Raw genomic sequence first — 25190 nt, 5'->3', positions numbered from 1 at the left:
ACTCACTCATGCCTCTATATTACCTGTTTCCATCACCTGAAAAGATAATTTTCTACAGATGTTCTTATCAACCTTTCTCAATATAAATGTCATCCCTTCTGAAAAACTTTTCCTGATCAGTTATCTTAAAGAAACCTCCCAGTAAATCCTGTTCATGTCCCTTGATTTTATCTTATAACCTATATTTGACACTTTTTCTTGTTAATTTTTCTCTTCCCTCTAGAATATAAGCTCCATGAGAACGCCTCTTTGTGCCTCACCCAATGATGTATCCCTAATACTGAGAACAGTTCTAGACACTTAATAAACGGTAAAAGTGCATTTGTTCTAACAGCACAATACAAAAAGGAACAAAGGTTGTAAATAAGCAACTTGAAAAAAATAAGCAAAAGTGGGTGATAAGCATATGAAAAAAATTACTGGCTCTCATTAATTATCAAGACAGTGCCACTAAAACAAGATATTTTTTCACCTATCAGATTGCCAGAATTACAAAAATTAATAATATTTAATGTTGACAAGACACGAATACATTTACTTTTGGTGAAAGCAGTTCAAACTTTTGGCAGACAATTTGGTAGTAGTTTTCAAATATTTTTGAGGTAAATATCAATATTCAATATATACATTATATAATAAATACATTAATGGTTAAATACATCTATAGTTAAGTCAAAATAATTTAAAAGAATAGTATTATCCCCCCCCCCCCCCGGCAAAAAAGGACATAGGACTTAAAGTTCAACATCTATAAAAGTTTCATGGGCACTGTAATAAAACCTAATGAGTTTCCTATATTGTTGAAAAGGAAGCTTTCTCATTTCCTTTTTCATAAGATTAAATTATCAGCTAATGTATTTTCCTTTTAATTTAACCATCTTTAGTGGCGTAGTCCAGTCCATTGAAGCCCAAATGGAAGGACTGATGCATCACAAAATCCTCAGCTCCATGGACTGTGGAAACACATCATGGCTCATACAAGAGGCATTGACTGATTGTAAGCATGAAAACTAACTGGCAAGTGGACGCTCATTTGTCTACAGAAGAGGGTTTGAGAAAGGATATCAGATGCCACTTTCCCATAGTAAATACACATTCAAGAATCTACAAGGTACACAAATACCACTAGCCAAGTCTCTTAGGAAAAGCACTAACATCAGTTTGTCAGAAGATGTTGTTACAAGGGCAATAACTTCATTGCTAAAGTGCCTTGCTTGGATTTCAATTACAGAAAACTATTTCATTCCCTTCTTAAAATACATGCAGATTAACTGAACAGGAATTTTTCAGGTATTCAAATAACAAAATCTTTGTTTTCTAAATCTAGTAAAGACCTTAGATATACTCTAAACCCCTCAGGTTACAGACAAGGAGATTGAACCACAGACGCTCAATGGCTCACCAATGAGCATGAAGCTTATTGTGTTAGAACTAGAGCAGTTCTGAATGACTTGACTCCTAGGTTACTGCTCATTTTTCTTAATAGCAAAAGTCATTTAAATGTGCATGTTTTCATAATCAAAAAAAAGTCTGCATAGGTCAATTGGTTTCATAAAATATTTGTGCCATTTTCTGTATTCATATTTTCTTGCTCATAGACCAATTATTCATTATAGAAATTGATAGCTGAATATCATGCATTGGGCCATATTTTTTTTTTCCATTGGGCCATATTTAAACTGCTTATTTTTCTCATTGTACCTAGAAGTCTCCAAAGTAGCACATAAATTTCCATGAGAAGAGTTCTAATATAGGAAAAACAACAATAATAACTTGTACTTTTATAAATCTTCATACTTTAAAATTTGAATTCATAAACATTATCTTCCTTGACTCTTAGAACAACAGCCCTATTGTACTCATTATATTGATAATAGTACTAGATGCAAAAACCATAAAAAATGGGACAAAAATTCCTACAGGAAGTTTAAAATCATGTTACTTTCACTTAGCAACAGAACTAATGACATGACATGGACAAGCGTAAGTATCTAATAGAGGTGCTATGGATTAGGAATCAGGAAATCCCACCTAAAGAATGTGCCACTTGTTGGAAAGGATATGGAGAAAAGGGAACCTTTGTATTCCATTGCTGGGAATACAAATTGACATAGCCATTAGGAAAACAGTATGAGGTTCTTTAACACATTCTGAATAGAACTACCATATGATCCAGCAAGACCATTGCTAAGTATATATTTAAAGGAAGTAAAATCAGTATTTCAGGGAGATATCTGCACTTCTATATTCATGGCAGCAGTATTCACAACAGCCAAGGTATGAAAACAACCTAAGTTTCCATCAGTGGATGAAAGCAAAACGAAAATGTGGTCGAGATATATGATGGAATATTACCCATAAATAAAAGGAAATCCTGCCATTTGCAACAACATGGCTGAACCTGGAGGACGTTATCCTAAGTGAAATAAGCCAGACATAGAAAGACAAATGCTACAGGATCTTACTTATGTGTAGAATCTGAAAGAGCCAAACCCATAGAGCCAGAGAGTAGAATAGTCGTTACCAAGGGTGGAAGAGTGGAAAAAATGAGAAGATATTGGTCAAAGGGTACAAACATTCAGTTTTGAAATGAGTGAGCCCATATGTAGTTAATGGTATTTATTATATACTTGAAATTTGCTAAAAGAACAGATCTTAAATGATCTTACCATCAGACACACACACACGAACACACACACACACACACACACACACACACACACACACACACAGACATGTAACTATGTGAGGTAATGGTTGGCTGTGTGAATTAACTTGATTGTGGTAATCATTTCACAATGTATATGTCTATCAAACCATTACATAGTAAACCTTAAATATCTACAGTTTTATTTGTCAATTATACCTCAAGAAAACTGGGGGCACCTTTATTCTGTGTCTTAAAATATGAATAGATTTTCAACAGATAGAAAGCAAACTGGAGGACAGGTCTTCTTTGCCTCTCTCCCAGGTTATGAGCAAACAATGCCAGACTGAAACTAAAACACCCAGCACTGAGCCCACCTCTGCCTCCTCTCCCCCTTCCATTCTGCTGCACAGGCCTCCTCTTGCCTTCCCTGGTTTTGAAGAACTTATTTAGATAGTTCTGTGTGCAACCCTAAAAGGAGCTGTGAGTGTATAAAGAACTGACTCTAAACAAAACTCTCAAAAAATAAAGGGCTATGTAATTGTAAACACTTAGACTTGGTAGAGAGCGGCAAATTTTCATTCAATTAGCAAATAGTTTATTGAACTCTCAACTCAAAAATTTTCTTGGGCTCTACACTTAAAGAGTTGCCAAGAAATACTGGACATTGACTCTTCCTTCAATTTGATGAATATTTACTACGTGTCTGGCACTGTGCTACACATCTTAGCATTTCATTAATTCATCACAACTCATAAAAAAAGTTTTACAGAGGAGGGCATAGAAGCTGTATAATGTTAAGTAACTTGTTCAAGGTCAACAGTGGTGGATCTAGGATTTCACATCTAACTCGGAACTTCTTGCTTATCACCATCCCTTCACACTGCCTCCTACATGAACTTATACATAGTGTGAGAGTATGACACAACCACACAAAATATAGCAGCAGTAATAAGTTATAAATGCTTCATGGGAAATGAAAAATAGCATAATACCAAATCTCGGAATAAGAAAACAGAGATGATCAGAGAATGCCTCTTTGAAAAGTAGAAATGAAACTGGGCTTTGAAGAACGTAAGCAAGAGAGTGGCATTCAGGGTGAATGGGAGCAAATGAGAAACCACAAAAAAGATTTTTAGAGGCAAAGAGTAGAGAAGTCCCACTGGAGCAGAAGGCTCATGGTTTATAGAACTACACTCTGTATAACAGATCCCTAGAAGCATCTGGCATACCACTACAAGATTGCAACATGGAAATGTGCTATATGGTACTGTGTTGTAACAGATTTTATAACAGACTTTATCACTGTTATAATGTTGCCTAAATCCTAGAGAGTGAGCGAGAAAGGGAAGAGTGGCATCTGACAAAGCCCATAAAATATAATAATAAAATATGTTGAAAACCTTAATTCCTATCTTATGTGACAAAATAAACTGCAGAGTAAATCAAGATTTTCCATAAAACGAAGCTTCTAAATAGAACCTAAGGGGAAGATATATGAGAGAGAACATGGGGTTTACAAAGAAATTCCCATTGTTTGAAATTTAAAATTTTAAATATAACAGAACTAGACATTGTCTATACAGAGCAGAGTTTTAAAAGGTACTGAAAATGGGGGTAAAAATAGAACTATCTCAGGAGAGAAAAAATAATCATTATAACTCTGAGTTTTCTGAGCTACATATGATTTTAAAGTTATATATGATTATCCAACCAGGTCAACAGACATTCATTCATAAAAGATTGATTTCTAGTGATTTGGTAGCTAAATTTCATTGAGCAAGCAAGCTATAAAACAAAACTGTGTTGGATTTCATAATGTCTTGTATGAACTGCCACCATGGCAAAAAGTAGGCAAAGAAGACTAGTCCTTACATCGGTCATTTTTTTTCTTCTACTCTTAAAATTAACTGGGGACATATTTAAGATACAATCTCAGCTCCATTTGGTGGCTATACTCACATTTCGGCCATTATATTGAACGAAGTTCAAGCCCTGTTATTACACCTTCATAAATTATCCTGGTCAAACAAATACATTCAACACAGCTCATCCCTATGTATTTATACATCAGTTATATGAGCAGAAACATTCATACAGGGAAAATACATAGATATTTCTTCACTTCCCTTAATGAAAAAAATGCTTTTGTTTTGAAAGATCCATCAGTATCATGCTTTAGACTTCCTTAATCCCTGCTCTATTTCATGCTTATACCTTACAAACCTCTTTTGGTATTCCATAGTCGTAGCAGGCTCCCAGATGATGAAACCCCTTTGTTTGTGAACTAGTCCCTGTCTGACAGCTTGAAAACTTAACGACTTTGCCTCCTGGGACATCTTGGGCAAGTAGGATAATGACCCATTTTTAAAAGAATTATGAAGAAATTTGTTTTCACAGCACCTTCTGGGAACCTATTACAATATTCAATAATTATCACTATCAGGAAATTCTTCTTTTTGATGTAAATTCCTTACAGTGAAATCTAAGTTCATTCCCTGTTCGTTTTTAGTGAAGAAAGATACCAGCTGGTATGAATTTGGTTTTTTGTTTTGTTTTGTTTTGTTTTGTTGTGTTTTTTTGAAATCTTTCTGGAAGCCACAATTCAGTTTTCTCTTCTCCCAGAAAAACAGTCCCTGTTACTTCCACCTTTCCTGACAACCTTTTAATTTGTCTGGTTCTCCCACTTCAAACCTAAAAAATGTTATGGCTCCCTTGCCTCCATCCTGATACCTGCAGGCAGCATTATGGGTCTGGCCAATCAGAGTCAGAGGAAGGTGAGTCATCAGCTACATTAGGGGCAGTAAGGGAATTTATATGCAAGGTCAGTGAAGGAACTGCCTCACACAAAGCATTCAAAGGAAAAAGGGATCACTTTTATGAGCAATTTCCCAGCCTGACCCCCAACAACCACAGTTTGGGCAGGTATAGTTATACACCCAAGTGGAAGAAGGAAATTTACCAAAAAGTGACTGTCATCTCTATGCAATAGGATGGAACCAAGTAATCTTGCCCTTTTGCCACATCAAGTTTCCAGGTATGTATTACAGGTGAGTGAATAAGAGGATGAATCTTGGAGGCAGATCAACCTGGTTTGAATCCTGGATCTGGATAAAGACATAGAGAGCCTTTAAAGTGCTTTCTTTAAGCTTTGGTTTCCTCTTGTGTAAAATGGGGATCACAATAGGCATCACAAAGACTTGTCATGATTATTAAATCATATGTGTTAATAAATACAAAGTTCCCAGACAAACAAAAAGTTCAGGGAGTGGTGTCTATTTTTACTTTCCATCCATGCCTCTCCCAAGTTGTAGAATCTAAAATTGGACATGAGCTTTAGCAGTGACCCAAGAGCTTTAGATTCCTTTATTTCCATGTTCCTATTTATAAAGCCCAATCTTGTGATTTTTTTTTTAACTACAGTGCTTTGCTCTCCATTCATGGTCACCTTGTTTCCAGGTTGTCCCTAATTTATTTTTTCTACCAGCCTTGAGCAAAGCAATTCCTCCCCTATTTTATTTTTGCACTTTGGGTACTTACATGCAATGCATTCAGAAGTCTGTTTGTCTACATTGAATCTCTATCACTGAGTCTTTTAAGTCATAACTGTCTCATTGTATCTATTTTAGAGCTTTACACAATCACCCAGTTTGTTGTTTCTCTCACTCGAATCCTTTATAATATGGAGAAAGAAGTTAAGAGAAGAAAAAAACTGGTATAAAAATACAAAAGGAGATCATTATTCCTGCAGAAAAGCCACATTTTTCCATTTCAGTTTTCACGTGAAGGAAAGAGGTTCACAGAGGCAGCTCCTGTCACACCTGTCCACTCTTTCTGCCTATCTGGTTTTATATATACAAACAAACCTGGGAAGATTATATACAGCAACAACAAGTTCAGAATAAGTACCCCAATACACACACACACACACACACACACACACACACACACACACTAAAATTATGTATATATTTTAATGATAACACAGCGCTGGCAAGAGTTCAAGGAAATAAGCACTCTCATATACTACCAATGGTAGCATAAACTGTTCCCATCTTTTTGGTAAAAAATTTATAATATAGATGTTTTAAATCATATTTGTACTTCTGGACTCAAAAATTTAGTTTTCAGTAATTAATTTCGTTGCCACCAAGTTCTAGTTATAAGGATGTCCATCACAGCACATAATTGGAAAACATAACAGAAACAAACAAAAAAAAACCCTTGTGCTCTACCGTAGAAGATTGGTTGAATAATTATTGTGTATTTACATTAAAAACACATGCAACCATTTCAAAGATGATGTAAAATTGTTTGATGTCATCAAAAATACTTAATTGTTAAGTACAAAAAAATTAAAAATAGTACACAAAGTGCAAAATTTTACATTTTAAAAGTACAATTTTTACTGTGTATTTACATTTATATAGAGAGAAAGTAAAGAATATGCATGAAAATTTTTTTAATTTTATTTTTTAGTAGCGTCTGGTGCAATGATGATTTCAGGAGTAGATGCCTTAGTGCCCCTTATGCATTTAGCCCATCCTCCCCTCCCACAACCCCTCCAGCAACCCTCAGTTTGTTCTCCATATTTATGAGTCTCTGTTTTGTCCCCATCCCTGTTTTTGCATTATTTTTGTTTCCCTTCCCTTATGTTCATCTGTTTTGTCTCTTAAAGTCCTCATATGATTGAAGTCATATGATTTTTGTCTTTCTCTGACTAATTTCACTTAGCATAATACCCTCCAGTTCCATCCACATAGTTATGCATGAAAATGTTAACAGTGGTTTTCTGTAGATGGTAGAATCATATGTAATTATGTTTTTATATTTTTATTATCTTTGTCTTCTAACTTATCTACAATAATCATGAATTATTTTGTTAATAAAAATGATTGGAATAAAATACATATGGTACGGTTTTCATCTGAATATCATGCTAACCATAGCTATTATGGGGTATATGAGAAATTTTTTCAGAAGGGAAATGAGCCTCTCATAATGACAGCATAACAATATTTCTTCCTAAAAAAAAAAATAAATAAGAAATACTAAGGCTATAATGAATGTCCATAGCAAAGTTGACCATAGACCTTGTGCTATTTCCTGAGATATCTAATCTACATATTTGGATTGAGAGAGCATGTGTAATACATATGGCTCTTATGTTTGGGACCCTGAAATGTGAAATGAGCTGCCCTAATTTATTAAGAAGTTTCTCTCTCCCCCCTCCCTCTCTCTCTTTAATATCTAATGAGATTTAGTCTGGGAGATGTAAATTTCCTCATCTACTGAGCTTCTGCCCTAAAAAAAGGTATAAAAGGCTCTGAACACCCTGTCTGCTGTAAACTTCCTACAAGCACTAGGCTACAGGCCTGGCCATCTCTTCTCCATGACCAGGAAGCACTTCAGGTTGAGACCAGGGTGGCTGGCCCGTTAAAGTCTCTCCCCTTTGAACAAAGGACTAGAAGCAGTGTGAATAATGCCTTAATATTATTTGGGCATTATTTCTAATAGGGAATAAAGATAAATAAAACCTGTTTAACCAGTTTCCGTGTCTTGGTGTCTTGAACATTTTGTCTGAAGTTAAAACATATTGAAATATAGCTTGGCCCGGGAAGGGTAAACAACACTAATATTACCAGATCCTAAAGCAATGGTATAGGGTGAAAATTGATAGAGACACTATTATGTCTTAATCATCTTCTTTTAACTTCACTACACCCTTATTACCTCATTTGGCCATAGTTATCTCCATTCACAAAGGAATCTGAGACCTAACAACATAAAGCAACTTACCCAAAAATTGTCACAGCTGCAATTTGAATTCAGATATGTCCTGACTCTGAAGTCTATGGCTTTTAATTACCTACCCCCTGGCATAGTTGTTGTTTCAAACTCTAGTCGTTTCCTCCATATTACCCATTCGCGTATCCTTCCTCACTAAAAAATACCTGATTATGTCTGGGGTGACTGTGCATAGCCAAAAATATCTACTTTCCCATAGTCCCTTGTGGATAGAGATGCAGATGTGACCCAGTTCCAGACAAGGAGATTTAAGGCTAGGTGAGGCTTCTGGGAAATTTTTGAAAAGGTCAGATGGCACGCATGCTTCTGGGGCCTTTTTTTTTTCCCTTCTCTCTATGCCAGTAGATGAACCTGAGCCTGGAGGTGTAGCAGCCATGCAGTAACAGTGAGGGGTGAACTATGAGGAGGAAGCATATACATGAAGCCTGGGGCAGCAGAAGACAGAGCAGCCGGGTACCTGGTAGCATTCCTGTGCTTCATTCTGCTCCTGGACTCCCTTCCTCTGGATGCTTTCTTGCATAAGAATGAGAGATGAATCCCTACCTGCTAAGCCACCTTTAAGATGGTTTTCTACTATTTGCAGATGAACACATTCTTTTTGGTTCTCTATATGACATTACTGTAAAAATTCCAGGACAAGAGCCAGAAGTCTTGACTGTCTCTAGCTCTGACCTTGAACTGCTTATCATTCTGTCTTCTTTGCTCATGCTTAAAAGACAGGTTCATACCAGGCGATCTTTAAGTTTCCTTATAGCAAGAGCATTTGGTGATTCTAGAACAATATGAATCAGCACTCTTTCATAATCTAGACCTTCATGTCAAAACATATTTCCTATTCTCAGTACTCAGAGTAAGCATCTGCTTAGCAGAATTTTTTTCAACAGCTTCTTCTTCCCCAATCTGATCTTTTACAAGTGTATTACTGTAGGGGAGGAGAAAGTATTTGTTGTGTAATCATTTAACATGTAACTTGCCCGCAGGTTTATTTTTGCCAACTTTTAGGTGTAGAGTCACTGAAAATCAGAGAACTGCCTTGCAGAAACAGGCAAATATGAGAAAACAAAGCTGCTTACACAACAAGCTCATTAGGTGAACCAGAAGGGGTAGAAAGACATACTGGTCAGTGTCACTGGACTGTTATTCATCAGAATCCAGGTGTTCCTTTACCCCTCCAAGGAGCTGTTTTTAGCCGCCTTTCGTTCAGCAGAATTAACCCAATCCTATTACTAAGTTCTTGGTTTCCTCCTATTAACCTAATTTTTTTACATCTTTTACATGATCAGTATAAAATTCCATTTAACTGAGTCAAATAGATTTTACCTTGAGTCAAAAGGAAGTTAGCCTATGGAGGAAGATTGTCTGTAATCCAAAGGACAAGCGAGCCTCCTGTAGTAAATGTAAGCAGACTAAAATCCCTTAAATTTGGAAAGGTTCTGTGAAACCTAACCAGGGTTTGCTTCTGCTTCTGTCTAGGACAGTGTGCAAACTCTGGGACTCCCCTGGGTTCCAGTTTCCTTTTCTGTAAAGTGAGCTTGTTGCACTGGATAATGTCTGACGTCTTCTACTATGAAGTTGTAAGGCTAGCCCTGGTATTATGCATCATGGTGAGAAAGCTTATTCCACACCACTCTGCATTATAGAACCTTCGTTTGACCTGTATTTCACTTGCATTCAAGTTATGCAGAAAAGCTTCCCAATGATGCAGCCAATACTGTTAGAGTAATATCATTTGTTTACAGGAGAGGTAGCATGGCAGAATGGTGGAAAGCAGGAACCCTGGAACCAGAGAGCCCTGAGCTCAAATTCTGATTTCCCATCTATTAGCTGTGGGACTTCAGGTAAGTCAGTTAATTTATCTGTGCTTTGGTTCATCTGTAAAATGAAAATAATAATAGTAACCACCTCTTAGAGTTGTTTTAAGAATCAAATGACTTGTTATATAAATGAATGTTAGAATAACGTAAGTACTATATGAGAGTTTATTATTTATTTGGCTAACATTTGTTGAGCTCTATGTGCTAAGCACCAGAAGCCCTTTACATCATTCTCTCCTTTTGCCCTCAGAAACCCACAGTGTACCATTTATCATATGATAAAACTGAGGCTTGGAAAAATTGCTACTATCTGCATACATGGGAAATAGGAGAGAAGGGAACTCAGCCCTGGCAGTCGGAGTCCAGAGCCTGCAATCTTATTTGACGTGCTGTAGGAGGACCAGATGCATGAGTACGGCCTGGAGGGATGAATCAGACAGGTCAGGGGGACTGCAAGGAAGGCTGTGTCTATGTGTGATGATGAACAAGGCAGAGTCATTGAGGTGCCAACTAAGCACACAACCAAGTAAATGTCACTGGGCATTTTATCTGCTCCTCAGGCCAGTGTATTTGGAATAAGGCCTACACACAATGCTATTAAAAGTGCTGGCAAAGGCCCATCTAGCCCAAGATGCTTCCTTCCCTGGTACCTGAAATTCTGCCATTAGCAAGACATGACTTTTCTCTTTCTACTGGAAAAAAAATGCTTCTGGAAGAGGTAACCTATTAAAGCCCTGACATCCTGATCTGATTTGGCTTAGCAGATCTTTCTGAAAGCAGTGGGCAGCTGGAAGGATCATGATGCCATGGAAATGCCAGGCTGCAAAGCAGAGCAGTACACAGAAGGCGACTTCTTAATTCTACAGCACACTGGGTCTCGGGTACTTTCCTGTGGTTATCCTTGGATCATATGCAAGCACGCACTGATGGTGAATAATTCTTTACATCTGTTATTTAAAATCTTCACAGTACATTTTGACAAGAAGACTACCAAGAGGGAACTGGATGGGCATTTAATGAGATGACAAACAAAGATGATACAGTTAATGGTAATGCTAGAGTTAAAACATACATAAATAAAATATGAAGAGTTTGCAAAGAATCTGAGTAGAAATCATCCACTGTAATTTCCTTTATCCATATGTGGTATCTGTTTCCTTATCCCTATGTGTTAACACAATATATAATTTAATAGCTGAAAACTGAAAATGTGTCATGGTCCAGTTTCTCATTTTGATATGAAATCATCATCCATTTTCACCATTAAAAACCAAGAAAGGAAACATTATTTGTAAGAAGCCCATATTGGGAATCAAGCATTTTAGGTAAGCTTGGGCTATCACATTGCAGTGCAGAGTGAATGCTTTGCAGGCTTGCTTTCCTCTGAGTTGCCTTTCAATTTGAAGAGCTTTGAGTTGATGAACCACACAGGAACTGTTGATTAAGTTCTTCCTATGACACTTTGCCAAGATCTATGACAGCCAAATCACAACCATCCAATATCTCTGACTTATTATAGAGAAATGATAGCAGACATGTAGAAACTCAAATAAGCAACTCTCTGATCTCCATTTTCCTACCATCACGAGGGAACATAGAAAGATAAGTACCACATCCCAAGAATGGATATGATCTCTTTGTTGTTCAGTTATCTTCTAGCATGTGTGTGTCAGGCAGAGGGAGGCACTTATGGGCAAACACATGAATAGAAGAGAGTCCATGCACTTACAGGCAAACAAATGAATAGAAGAGAGTCCATGCACTAGATAAACTCAGGTCTGGAAGAATCAGACATGCAAAGGCATGATTGCATCACGTGGATGGTGCTGAAGTGCAGGCCAGAGGAAAGAGTATCCACACTCTGTTGGCAAGAATAGGAAAGGCTTCCCCAAGGAAGGAAAAGCTGTACTTGGTTTTAAAGAAGCTAAGTATTTTGATTCTGAAAGACCAGGAAGTTAAAGCATTAATACTATATCTTACACATTTGTCTGTTCCTTGGACCCATTCTAATACAAGAGTAATTATAGGTCTTTGTAGTTAACTAAAAAAAAAAAAAAAAAGAATAAGAGAGGAATAAACAATAAAATGTATGACAATTCCAAATACATACATACACAGACACATACATGCATATAACTATGTGTGAACAATACACTAAAAAGTCGTCTTTAATGGAAACTAATTTAAATATATTTATATGCACATTAAAAATGAAACCATGCCTGGGGCACCTGGGTGGTTCAGTTGGTTGAGCGTCCAACTTCGGCTCAGGTCATGATCTCACAGCTTGTGAGTTCGAGCCCCACATCAGGCTCCGTGCTGACAACTCAGAGCCGGAGCATGCTTTGGACTCTGTATCTCCCTCTCTCTCTCTGCCCCTAATCCACTCGCATTCTGTCTCCGTCTCTCTCAAAAATAAATAAACATTAAAAAAATTGCTTTAAAAAATGTAACCATGTGATTTCCTTACTCTTTCTCACCTATAACCTATCGGTTCCTTAATCTATGTTGAATCTATCCACTGTCATTACCTTAGTCCAGTCTTCATCGTCTCTGTCTCCAGGACTACTGTAAGTCTTCTGTGTAAAAGACACTCTTATTTCTCTCCAATCCATTCTCAACCCAGAAATTATGGCTATCTTAAACACAATTGGATCAACTCATTTACTGGCTCAGATCTCCTTAGTGGTTTCCCCTGACACTTAGGATGGAATCCAAAAGTCACATGGCCCTGTGTGACCTCCTGCTTCCTGCCATGCCCACTTCACTTCTTACCACTTTACCAGTCATTTCTGCAGCCACATGGGACCCCTTTTTGTTTTCAAATGTATAAATCTCTCTTTGCTCAGAACCTTGACTCATTTGCTTCCCTCCATCTTTGTTAGACTTACTTCTTTTTCATCATTCAGGTTTGAGTTTCTCAGCTCTGTCTCTTACTCATGGACATCTTCCCTAACCACCTGATATAAAGTGACCCCCATGTTAGCTCCATCACCACACCCTGTTTATTTCCTTCATAGCACTTATGGTGAGATATGGATAAATGTGTAACCATATATATATATATATATATATATATATATATATATATATATATTGGTGTGGCTATTTGCTTAATGCCTGTATACCCCATTACTGTGTATACTTGTGAAGGTAAGGGCCACGTCTGTATCACCTTTGTCCAGTTCAGTGCATGGGCAATGTTTCAACTCAATAACTTGTTGGACAACTCACAAGTATGGACCAATTCATGTAGCAACTATATGATTAGTCTGCCTGATAAAAACTCTTTATCCCATTGAAATATGATTATATTGGATTACAAGTCCCAAAGGAATTCAGGAGGTATGTATCACTGCCCTTTAGCATTTTATATATATAATATTTTATGTGTATAATTTTAGAGCACAGGGAATCTTAGAGATTACCTTATCTCTAACCCTTATTTTATAAGTGGACTTCAAAAAAATGAAGAAAATCGCCATGGTGACAAAGAAATTTAGTGGCAGCACCACATCAAAACCTAGGGCTCCTCATTTTGGGGACAGCAATCTCTCTACCACATAGCCGTATAAAATAGAATTGTACATTACCGTTCAGAATGCTCCACACATGCAAAAAGTGACATGTAGGGGGAGAAAACTAGTCTTGAAATTTACTTTAAGATCATAGCATTCTGTGGCAGTGGGAACACATTTATTCTCAGCCACTGCTCAATGAAATAATCAATGAAATGTGTGCTGTCCTCCCAGTTCCCAAGTTTTAATTGATTAAATAGCTACTTAGAAGAGTAGACAGTGTTTACTTTTTCTAATTCTGGAAACAATATATAATGTCTTCATAGAGTTATTATGAAGCTAACTTTCTTCTAGGGAGAAACAATAGCCCTTGGGGGAAAGAGCTCACTAGGGCCTTCAGTTTACTCTAGGCTGGCTAGAAAAGTGGCAACAATTTTGATCTGAGTTCATCAGTAGTGATAACAGTGATAATTCCACTCTAAGAGAATTAGTTAATGAGAAAGTTGAAGAGCATGACAGCAGATACATTTTTATTCATATATTTATTTCCTTCATGTAATTAGAAGGAACTTCAGAAAGAATTTAGCCCAACAAATGCATTTCTGCACAACATTACAGTCTGAGCTTGGGTAAAATCTCTTGCTTCTTAATATTAAACCTCTCAGAAATTAATTGCCTCCTTTCTTAGACTTTTCTAAGTGAAATTAATGTTGATTTAATATGGAAAATAAGATTATCTAAAGCTTTACCTCTGAAAACACCGAATAACTTCATCATTAATAAAATATAGTAGAAGGTGAGTTCATTGAGGGAAAAAATAGCTTATCACAATGTTTCCTTTAAATCTTAACATAGTATTGGGAGTTAACTACCATGAAAATATAAAAAACTTTAAAAATATAAAACCAAACAAATTCATTTTCAACTATTCAACATTTACTTTCTCTTGACTATGATATATTCATCACCTGTTATTCTTTAAAAAAACTTTATGATTTACTTCCGTTATTGCTTATTTACATTTAAAACATAAATGTCATAACTAATAAGTGCACTGACTGATACAATGCCTTATAAAGTTCTTTGTATTTTTCTTTGAAAAAAAGAAGGAAGAGAGGGAGGAAGGGAGGAAGGTAGGAAGAAAGGGAGAAGAAAGGGATGGGGAAGAGAGGAAAACTAAACTCTAGAGCCTTAGGAAACAACAGTGCAAATATAATCAACCCTTTTTTTTAACTTGTTCTCAAAATCTTGAGCCATAGCAGTGTAATTCAACTATATTACGGTAGAATTCTCCATGACTTCTAGTTACCTGAATTATCCTAATTATACACTGAAGCAGCATCAGGATTGAATATCGACAGCCAACATTTCTCTTCCCATAATTGCCTTGCTAAAGCCAATATACCTGAAATCTTACAGTCTGACCACCAGAAATGTCTAGATTGCAAAATGGATGCCTGTGCCCTAACTGATCTTTTTGCTCTGGATAGGAAAAGAAAAAAAAAAAAGCTCCTGGCATCTGTGACTTTAGCTTTAAGCATCTGGGTTCCAGACAAACCATGATCCTAAACTGATAACCCAAGTTCCCTCAGGAGTCAGAAAACCCCAACCCACACAAAAAATCAATCGGGGCCCTTTCTGTTGCAGAAGAAGCTTCTGCAATATGGTGACCCTAATGCTGGCCATACAAGACAGTCCTGGACTAGAGTTTAAGACCTTTAACAACATGCAGTTATCATTCAAACATGACCTTCTGTCCCAAACAGGCATGGAGTGGCCAAACTTAAGTAGCAACGAAGTTTGAGGTTCAGTTCGAGGGGAACCAGGGACCACATCCTTGCCACCTTCCCAGGTTACTCTTTGCAGCCTCTCTCAGCATACTACAGAAACACCCCAAGGAAAGTCCTGGCTTTGTCCTGCCAACAACCTATTCCCTGTAAGCTTCAAGTGGAACAGATGGGGAGTGGTGTTGAAAAGAGTAATTGACATTAATTTCCCTGTCACACGTACACTCATATACACACATGGGCTTTCTTGGTCTTGTTTAATGAAACAACTACACTTCAATAAATCCATATATCCTGAATCATAAGCCTCTGCTAGTTTGAAACCAGTCACTGTTTCTGGTGGCTGCTTCTCATGCAATGCAAGCTTAGGATCATGAGGAATGTTATCTTCTGTTTTCCTTCCTGTGCTACACACATATTACCATTTGGTTAAATATTAATGGGTGACAAAAAGAACATTTCAACCTAAATATTTAACCTCCAAAATAAAATAAAAAGTCTTTCACCTCAATTCTGTCACTCTTTAGGGTTGTATAAACAACTCAAATGAAAACATCAGAGAAAAAAAACACTCCATATTATTATTTATTCTGAAAGGTCATTAAGTTTCTAGAAGTCACAACTAAAAATTCCAGGAATACATAAGGGAGTTGGTCCATATAAAACCTAAGGCTTATCATAGCTTTAACCTTCTCTGATTCCATAATGGAAATACAGGGCATGGCCAAAGATGCTAGAGTAGGGAACAGAATGATCAGTGGGTACAAGAGAAAAGAGGACTCTCAGAGGTTTTACCTTCTGGAAACATCAAAAAACATCAAAAAATTCCATTCTATTATCATTTATTAAATTAATTTTGTAACCTACTCAGACACATGTATACTGTACTAAATCTTAACTATTAATATTTCTGAAAATGTTCCCCAAATTTTTTTTCTTAAAATGACTAAATTTGCATAGCAAATTTATAATTCACAAAGTTCTTTCAGGTATATTATCTTATTTAATTCTGAAAACAATTCTGCTATTTGAGGATTGAGAATGCATGAACTCTAGAAACCTGGGTTCAAATCTTGACTCTTGATGTAAAACTCACAATGCCTCATTTTCATTATCTATAAAATCAAGACAATAACAGCACCAACCTGAGTGTTCTCGTGATAAATTAAATGAGGCAATATATGTGTGTAAATCACTTAACATTTGATGTCAATTAAGTATTCAATAAATATGTGTTATTATTATTCTTGTGGCAGATTGTATTTTCTAAAGAGACTGACACGTTTGTCTTATAGAATGACATTGGCACTTCTCTATTGAGAAATGTAGTGTGTGTTCTCTCCCCCTTGAAATGACCTTGTTTGACTTCTGAAGCCAAGCTAGAAGTGTGATTCAGCTTTGCCTGGTTATCTAGGGATACTTGCCCTTGGAAACCAGCTACCACACCATGAGGACGCCAAGTAGCCATGTGGAGACACCATGTGTAGATGTTCAGCCACAGCCAGAGGTCCTAGCAGACAGCCAGCATCAATCACCAGACCAGTGAGTGAATAAGGTCCCAGATCATTCTAGCCTCCAGCCTTTGATCCACTGCATCTGATGCCAACTCGAGAAGAGACAAGCTGTCCCCACTGAACCCCACCCAAATGCAGATTCATGAAAAAACGTAACTTTGTTACTTTAAGCCACTAAATTTCAGGAAACTGAATCTTGCCCAAGATGACACAGCTATTAAGAGGCAACAAGTGAACTCAAATGCAGATTTTTTGGTTCCAAATCATGTTCTCTTTCCATAATTTAAAATTTGGAAAGTTGTCTTACTCAAGAATATCCTCAGCATATGCCAGGCTCATTGTCACATCATGGGTCGATATTATCCCATCTCTGATCACTTGAACCCAGATGGTCATGGGCAACAGCACCTGTGTTCACCAAGGGCTGCCTTTCTGGTTACTTTCTTGGCTCCTGAGATAGGGACTTCTGTTTCAGCTTCTGAGCTTCTCCTTATTTGGCTACCAGTTTAGACTGCCTTTTGTGACTTCTGAATCTGAAATAATAATGCATCAATAATATGGCCACTAGGCCATCACCTGAAGGTTCAGGCACATAAAAGCTCCTCTGTTAGTCTTAGCCTGCAGAACCTTCTGTACAGGCCCAGCTCTTCCCACCATTTCTTCCCATTGAAATAAGTACCTACAAATCTACAATCAGTAACATAGTGTTGTGAAATGTAACTATGCTTCTCAAATGAAAACTAATGTTAACTCCTGAGCCAAGGAAATTTTAACATGGAGCTAATGAAGCCTTAAGCATCAGAAGCTCCTCATTTACAGGGGCTCCTTCCAAGACTCTGGAAGTGGCCATAGCAATGTACTTACAAACATATATTTTCATTACAGTTGCCAAGTGCAATATAATTTTTTTCTTAAAGAAGACACAATGGAATACTACTTGGCAATGAGAAAGAATGAAATATGGCCTTTTGTAGCAACGTGGATGGAATTGGAGAGTGTGATGCTAAGTGAAATAAGCCATACACAGAAAGACAGATACCATATGGTTTCACTCTTATGTGGATCCTGAGAAACTTAAGAGAAACCCATGGGGGAGGGGAAGGAAAAAAAAAAAAAGAGGTTAGAGTGGGAGAGAGCCAAATCATAAGAGACTGTTAAAAACTGAGAACAAACTGAGGGTTGATGGGGGGTGGGAGGGAGAGGAGGATGGGTGATGGGTATTGAGGAGGGCACCTTTTGGGATGAGCACTGGGTGTTGTATGGAAACCAATTTGACAATAAATTTCATATATTAAAAAAAAAAAAAAAAAAAAAAAAGAAGAAGACCCTCCAAATCAGACCCAGCAACCTTGAATCTGCCTCTATTCCTGAGAGTGGCTTAGTCAAAATGGATCACCCACTGCAGCTATTAACTTCTGTTAATAGCTTCTGTTTCTACTTAAAACAATTTCATAGCAGCAAAGTTAGAGAGATTTCTTTAGAATGAGCTTAAAACTTTCTTCAATAGTAAAGGTTATTGGAGCTTTTCAAATTAAGGAATAAAATTACGATTTCAATAACGAAATACACAGGGGAATCTATCGCCTCTCCCCCAATGATTACAAATTAAAGTGATATGAAGCGACTAATGAGAGATTTAGAAGCATACTCGAGGATTTAAAAATTCTTCTGTAACAGATCAGTTTGAAATAAATTTTTAATTCAGAGATTAGTTTGATGCCAGGTTTCAGCACATTTTAAAAAATGATCTTAGCTCCATTTGAGCCAACAAAATTGATAAATTTGTTAAAGTTTAAACGATATATAGTGTGCTTTCTTTTAAACATGTGTAAAACATGTGTTTTTTAAAAACATGTTTTTAAAACATGTGTAGGGATGCCTGGGGGGCTTAGTCGGTTAACGTCCGACTTCAGCTCAGATCATGATCTCGCAGTTTGCCAGTTCGAGCTCCGCATCGGGCTCTGTGCTGACAGCTCAGAGCTTGGAGCCTGCTTTGGATTCTGTGTCTTCCTCTCTCTCTGCCCATCCCCTGCTCATGCTCTGACTGTCTCTCTCTCAAAAATAAACATTTTTTAGAAAATTAAAATATGTGTATATTTGTGCACAAACATCCATGTGCCAAAAAGATATAGAAAATCAATGTCAAAAAGTTACAGTAAATATCTATTGGCAGTGAGATGTTTTTTCCTTTATATTTTCCCCTATTTTACAAAATTTTTATAGTGAATGTGGACTATGTTTTTAATAAAAAATATAAAATAAATTTTCATTGTCAAGAATCCTTTTATTTCAAGAGGTGGTTCAAATACAATTATATTTGCATTTAAGTCTTCATTAAGACTTAATTCAGTTTCCCCAGTTTGGGTCAACTTTTGATCCCTCTGTTATAAGAAGCTTCCCTACAGATCTATACAAAAATATAAAGTAGCAACTTTTTGCAGCTGAAAATTATTTTTCTCTCATTTCTGGCTTCAGTATAACTAGAAATGGGTAGGGATGTACCCATTCTTCAGAATTTAAAGGTATTAAATTAAAAACAAAGATGATTAGAAAACAACCCGAACTTTAAGCAGCTAAGACAAATACTCTCATCAGTTGAGTTAAATCATGAATGCATTTTCACATAATTTTTTGATTTCCATTTACTTTTAAACATTTCCAGAATAGGCTGCTTCCTTCAAGAATCAGGTGATAAAATGAAGGAGTAATTCACCACTAATTAGGAGTCTAAGTAAGTGAATTAGGAAAAAAAAACTGAGAACATATGCCAAGTATGATAAGCACTCACATAAATAGCAACTCCAAATGGAGAACAGAGGAAAAAATAAAAGAGCTTAGTTGCTTAAAGAAGCTACAAAAGGTGATAACGACAAGATTATTAGCCTAGCCTCAGATAAATTTAGAAGATAGACCTAAACTCTCTATCTATACATTACAACTTCGATCTATAATATAATGATGACAACTAGAAAGAAAAAATAATAATAATGAAAGGGAGAAGGGAGGAGGGTAGAGGAGGGGGGAAGAGAAGTGAAGAGAGAAAGGAGAGAAGGAGAGAGAGAAGGCAGAGAGGGAGAGAAAGAAGGGAGGAAGAAAAAAGGGGGAAATTATCCCTACAGTCTAAATACCAACTGTACCCCCAAAAAGACTATGCAAATGGCCAAAAATGGCCAGAAAATAGATAAAGTTGTGTACAATAACTAAATTAAGACACAATGTTGTCTGTGCATATTTAATTGTCTCAAGTGAAATAATATCAATTAAAAATAAAATAAAGTTAACTGTTTTGTGGATGGGGGTGGTGATGATGTATTTTTGTCACCCTTTCTTTCACAGAGCATATAAGAACAGCATCTATTCTAATTTCATGATTTGGCAAGTGGCAATTATCAAAGGTAAGTTACAGAGAAATATAAAAAGTAGCTTGGACCATTCTTAAAACTCAAATCCATAAGGAGTGACAGCAAGTTACACAATGTTAAAGCATTTTAAAGAATTCTTTTGTCACTTAAATGATGTCAGTAGCATTAGATAATTAACATAATTTTACTCACATCGCTAATAAATAGTTTCATCTTTTTGTTTAAATAATGAGCTGGAGTTTTACATTTTTCCTTATTTCAATAAACTTAAGTAATTTTTCTCTCCTCAGACCTCTGTGGCCATTAATGCAACCTGAACAAATTTACTGGACTAAACTCTCTGAATTATAAATGACCACAGACGAGTTGTTAAAAAGATAAGCAAGTATTTAAGGTTACAAGGGGACCAAAAATGCTCAGTGCCCCCATTCTTCGTCCCTATTCATGACTATGATCATTGAACTGTTGTGTGTTTATTTTTCAGAAATGTTTATCATACTATGGCCAAACCTTTATTCCACAGAAAGATGTGTAGCTGATACTTAGATCATGGAAATAATTGTTGCCAACACAACAATGATAGACATATAGATATAAATGTTGATAAACACATACCTTTAGTAATGTATTATAGTGATTGCTATCTCCGAAGGGATAAGGAAAATGGACACCAGAATGAAATAATTGGAAAAATTAAACATTTAGTGGATTGAGACAATCTCTTCCAAAGTCAATGCAAATATTTAACGTCTTCTTTGAAATCTGTGATGTGGAAAATATTACATACACCTGTAGTCTTTAGCCAAATTATGAAACCATAAAACTTAACATTTTAAGTAATGCTATGAAGTCTCCAGTGTTCTATATTTAAATTAATTTATTCTTTTGAAAAATATGGCTTTGGAAAGCATTGGGTTGATTAAAATCATTTACTGGTTCAAGTTTCCCAGGCATTTGCTTTTTAATCTGTAAAATAGAAAAATAACTTGATATCTTTTTTTTTAATTTTTTTAAAGTTTATTTATTTATTTTGAGAGAGGGAGGAGGGGGAAGGAAGGGGAAGAAAGAGAGGGAGAGGAAGAATCCCAAGCAGACTCCACACCATCAGCCCAGGAGCTGCTGTGGGCCTCCATCCAGGAACCGTGAGATCATGACTTGAGCTGAAACCAAGATTCTAATGCTTAACCGACTGAGCCACCTCGGCACCCTGAAAAATAATATGAATTTCTACAATTATTAAGATATTGAAAAATGTGTGCAAAGCATGTGGCACAGTACCTGACACTTAATATTTTTGAAACAATATTTCAAAGCTTAAACTAAAAGAAAAATGACACATTTTGTAAAATAAACTATGCTGACTCCTCAGAACTAAGAAATTTTTTTTGTGCTAGTGCTAAAAACTGAGTTTTTCTCTGCTTTGTGATGGATATCTGAGCATATGTATTAATCTTTCCTACTTCCCAGGATGCCACTCAAAGAACACAGAGATTTAAAAATAAAAATGAATCCATGGTAGCACGAGAAACCTGGGAAGGGTGCCAGCCACAGACCAGAACAGTGGGGAATTTCTAGAAGACACAGGCAGATAGGTTCATATTGATGGTAAAATCTCACAGAGCTGAACCTATAGCACCAAAAAGGCACAAGAGAAGACTACTAAAGAAGTGAGTGTTCCCCTCAGAATCCAAGAAGAACACCAAGATCAAAGACAGCAGGGACTAGAAGCACAATTGGGTAGTGGAATGGTGAGCTGCAAAATTACTGTACTGCTGAGTATACCTAAGCCTCCTGACTAATGCCTCAAAAAGAGCTCTCTAAATAAAATGGAAGTTCTGCCAAAGGAATTTTACAGAAGTTATTGGGACAAAAGAAAGATAATACCACGTGGTGCTTCAGGTAACTTCTAGTTCCCTTATGAACACGCATCCTCTACATCTATTAAGCAAACTCTTGAGTAATCTAGAAGCAATATCTTCTGGTCACAACCATGCACCCTCTCTCCAGCCAAATCTTTATGAACAGAATTTAAATTCACTCACCGAAGGAATTATTTTCTTCACATTTTCTGGGAAATCATCTCTAGCTATCATTACTTGCCAATCTCAGACCTCAATTATAAATACAAATATTTCAGAAAAGCCAATAATGTGAAAACAGTTGTTGGACTAAGCCAAGGAACTAACATCTTCAAAAACAAAGTTGATATATCATAGAAGTTTAAAATAAATATAATTAGAATTCTTAGAAACTTTAAGAGATTTACATCCACAAAAATTAATGAAGATACTAGAAAAAAGAAGTAATTTTTTCTCTTAAAGTAAACTTTAAGAGATTTACATCCACAAAAATTAATGAAGATACTAGAAAAAAGAAGTAATTGGATATGTTCATGGCATTGATTGCAGTGATGGTTTCACTTACCTCCAAACTCACCAAATTGTATACATTAAATATGTAGAGCTTTTTGTGTATCGATCATACCTCAACAAAGTGGGTTTTTTTTATTAAAACTAAGATTGCTCAAATGACAAATTTAAGTAAAAAACATCAGAAAGATACAGGCTTAAAGCTGAATTAGTGAACTTCAAGACCTTGCTGAGAAGCCCTCCCATCTTCAATGCAGCAGAACAAAAAGATGAGAAATATTGAGACAGAAGAACAATCCAGAAGACCTAACATCTACCTAACAAGAAAGAGGTAAGAAGTAGAAAACGATGAAGAAAATAATACAGGAAAATTTACTTGAACTGATGAAGTCCCAAATTTTCAGAGAGGAGTTACTTGAATTTTCTCCAAGGGTTTTGTAGTAGGCATAGGGTAAATTGTGGAATATAATCTAGATGCCATCCAACAAAATTTGTGAATTCCAAAGGTAAAGAATAAAACCTGTAATCTTACCAATGAAGGAAAAATGTTTGCAAAAAAAAAAAATCTGAAATCAGAGTATCATCAGAATTATTACATCATCTTAAAATTAAGAGTCTGGGGGTGTCTGGGTGGCTCAGTTGGTTAAATGACCAACTTTTGATTTAGGCTCAGGTCATGATCTCACAGTTCATGAGATAGAGCCCCTGATTGGGATTCTCTCCTTCTCTCTCTGCTTCTCTCTCTCTCTCTCTCTCTCCCCCAAAATAAATAAATAAACTTTAAAAAAAAAGATTTATCTCTCCTCAGAAAATACTCTCAGATGACTTTCCAGGTAAGTTTTTTTAAAACTACAGGCTTCAAACAATAGTAAGAAGTGAAGATTAGTATACTTTATATTTGATTCTAGAAAAGAATTCAAAACTGATCACAAAGTGAGAAAAATGTAATACACACATGCATGTACACGTGTGCGCGCACACACACTCACTATACTATGGATTTTTATCTCTTCTGGAAAACAGATGTAAAATTCCTAAACATAATATCTGAGTGAACAAAATATAGAAGGATATTAAAAGAAAATATTATTCAATTGCCAAGCAGGATTTATTCTAGAAGTAAAAGAGTCATCCAATGCTAAAAAATGTATTAAGAGTCTGTGTGTTAACTATTTAATTACATGATCATCCTAACATGAGGGAGAAGTCTGTGATAAAATTGAAGACTTGTTCTTGAGTTTTAAGAATTACACTATGTACTTGCACACTGGTTTCCCTCTCCTACAATACCTCGTGCTCTTCCTTCCCAGACAGAGCAGGTAGAAAGGCTCCCACAAAGAAGAGTGGTGAGAAGAATAAGGGCCACTCTGCCACCAACAAGGTAATGACCAGATAATACACCATCAATATTCTCAAGCACATCCATGGAGTGGGTTTCAAGAAGCATGCCCCTGGTGCACTCAAAGAGATCCAGAAATTTGCCGTAAAGGAGATGGGAACTCTAGATGTGCTCATTGACACCAGGCTCAACAAAGCTGTCTGGGCCAAAGGAAATGAGGAATGCTGCTTACTGTATCCATATGAAGTTTTCCAGAAAACACAGCGAAGATGAAGATTCACCCAACAAGTTCTATATGTTGTTTACCTATATACCTGTCACCACCTTCAAATATCTACAGTGAATGTGGACAAGAACCAATCACTGATTGTCAAATAAAGGTATAAAACTGCAAATTAATTAATTAATTAATACAAATAAATTATACCAAAGTTAAAGATAGATGAAATGTCTCATAAATTGATGAATGGTATCTATCGAATACAAATAAACACATTAAGAGGTTAACACTGAAAATACTTTAAATAAAGACATCTATTATCAGTGTAATTATGTAGAATTGTTCATAGCTAATGCAAAAGACAAAAAAAGAGATGAATCATTAAACATTAGCTGGTAGGCAACAAAAGTCATTTTGCAGACTGTCTTGTTTACTAGTTAACAGAGAGATAAACCAGAAAACTAGTTAGAACTAAAACAAAGGCACACAACAGTTGCCAGATACAAGATCATCCAACCAAAATCAATAACTCTTCTAATAACCAATTAAGAAATGGTATGAAAAAACTCTAATTCTAAATTCTAATCTAAAATCTAATTCTAAATTCAAATCTAAAATTACTAGGAATCAACCGGACAAAAAATGTGCCAGACCTATATGAATGGGAAGACACATTACAAAATTGTAGCTTAATTTTCATTGCCTTTGTTTTACTGAAATTTGGTAGTTAGTGCCAAAATTAGTTTGAAGAATAAGCAGACGATATAATCAAGTAATAGGGAGAACAAATAATGGGAAGTGATGGCATGTTG

At 36.2% G+C, this 25190-nt stretch overlaps 1 protein-coding gene and 1 pseudogene across 4 annotated transcripts in view; one reads left to right on the top strand and one right to left on the bottom strand.

Annotated features, from left to right (window-relative positions):
- GRM1 (glutamate metabotropic receptor 1) overlaps positions 1 to 25190 on the bottom strand; it is a 423034-nt gene that overhangs the window by 306350 nt on the left and 91494 nt on the right. The window lies entirely within an intron of this gene.
- LOC132666539 (large ribosomal subunit protein eL31 pseudogene) lies at positions 17022 to 24501 on the top strand (annotated as a pseudogene).

The sequence above is a fragment of the Panthera onca genome, chromosome B2 (assembly GCF_046562875.1).
Source record: "Panthera onca isolate mPanOnc1 chromosome B2, mPanOnc1 haplotype 2, whole genome shotgun sequence".
Lineage (NCBI taxonomy): Eukaryota > Metazoa > Chordata > Mammalia > Carnivora > Felidae > Panthera > Panthera onca.
Note: the sequence above shows the minus strand (reverse complement) of the source record. Positions and strands in the feature narration are given on the sequence as shown.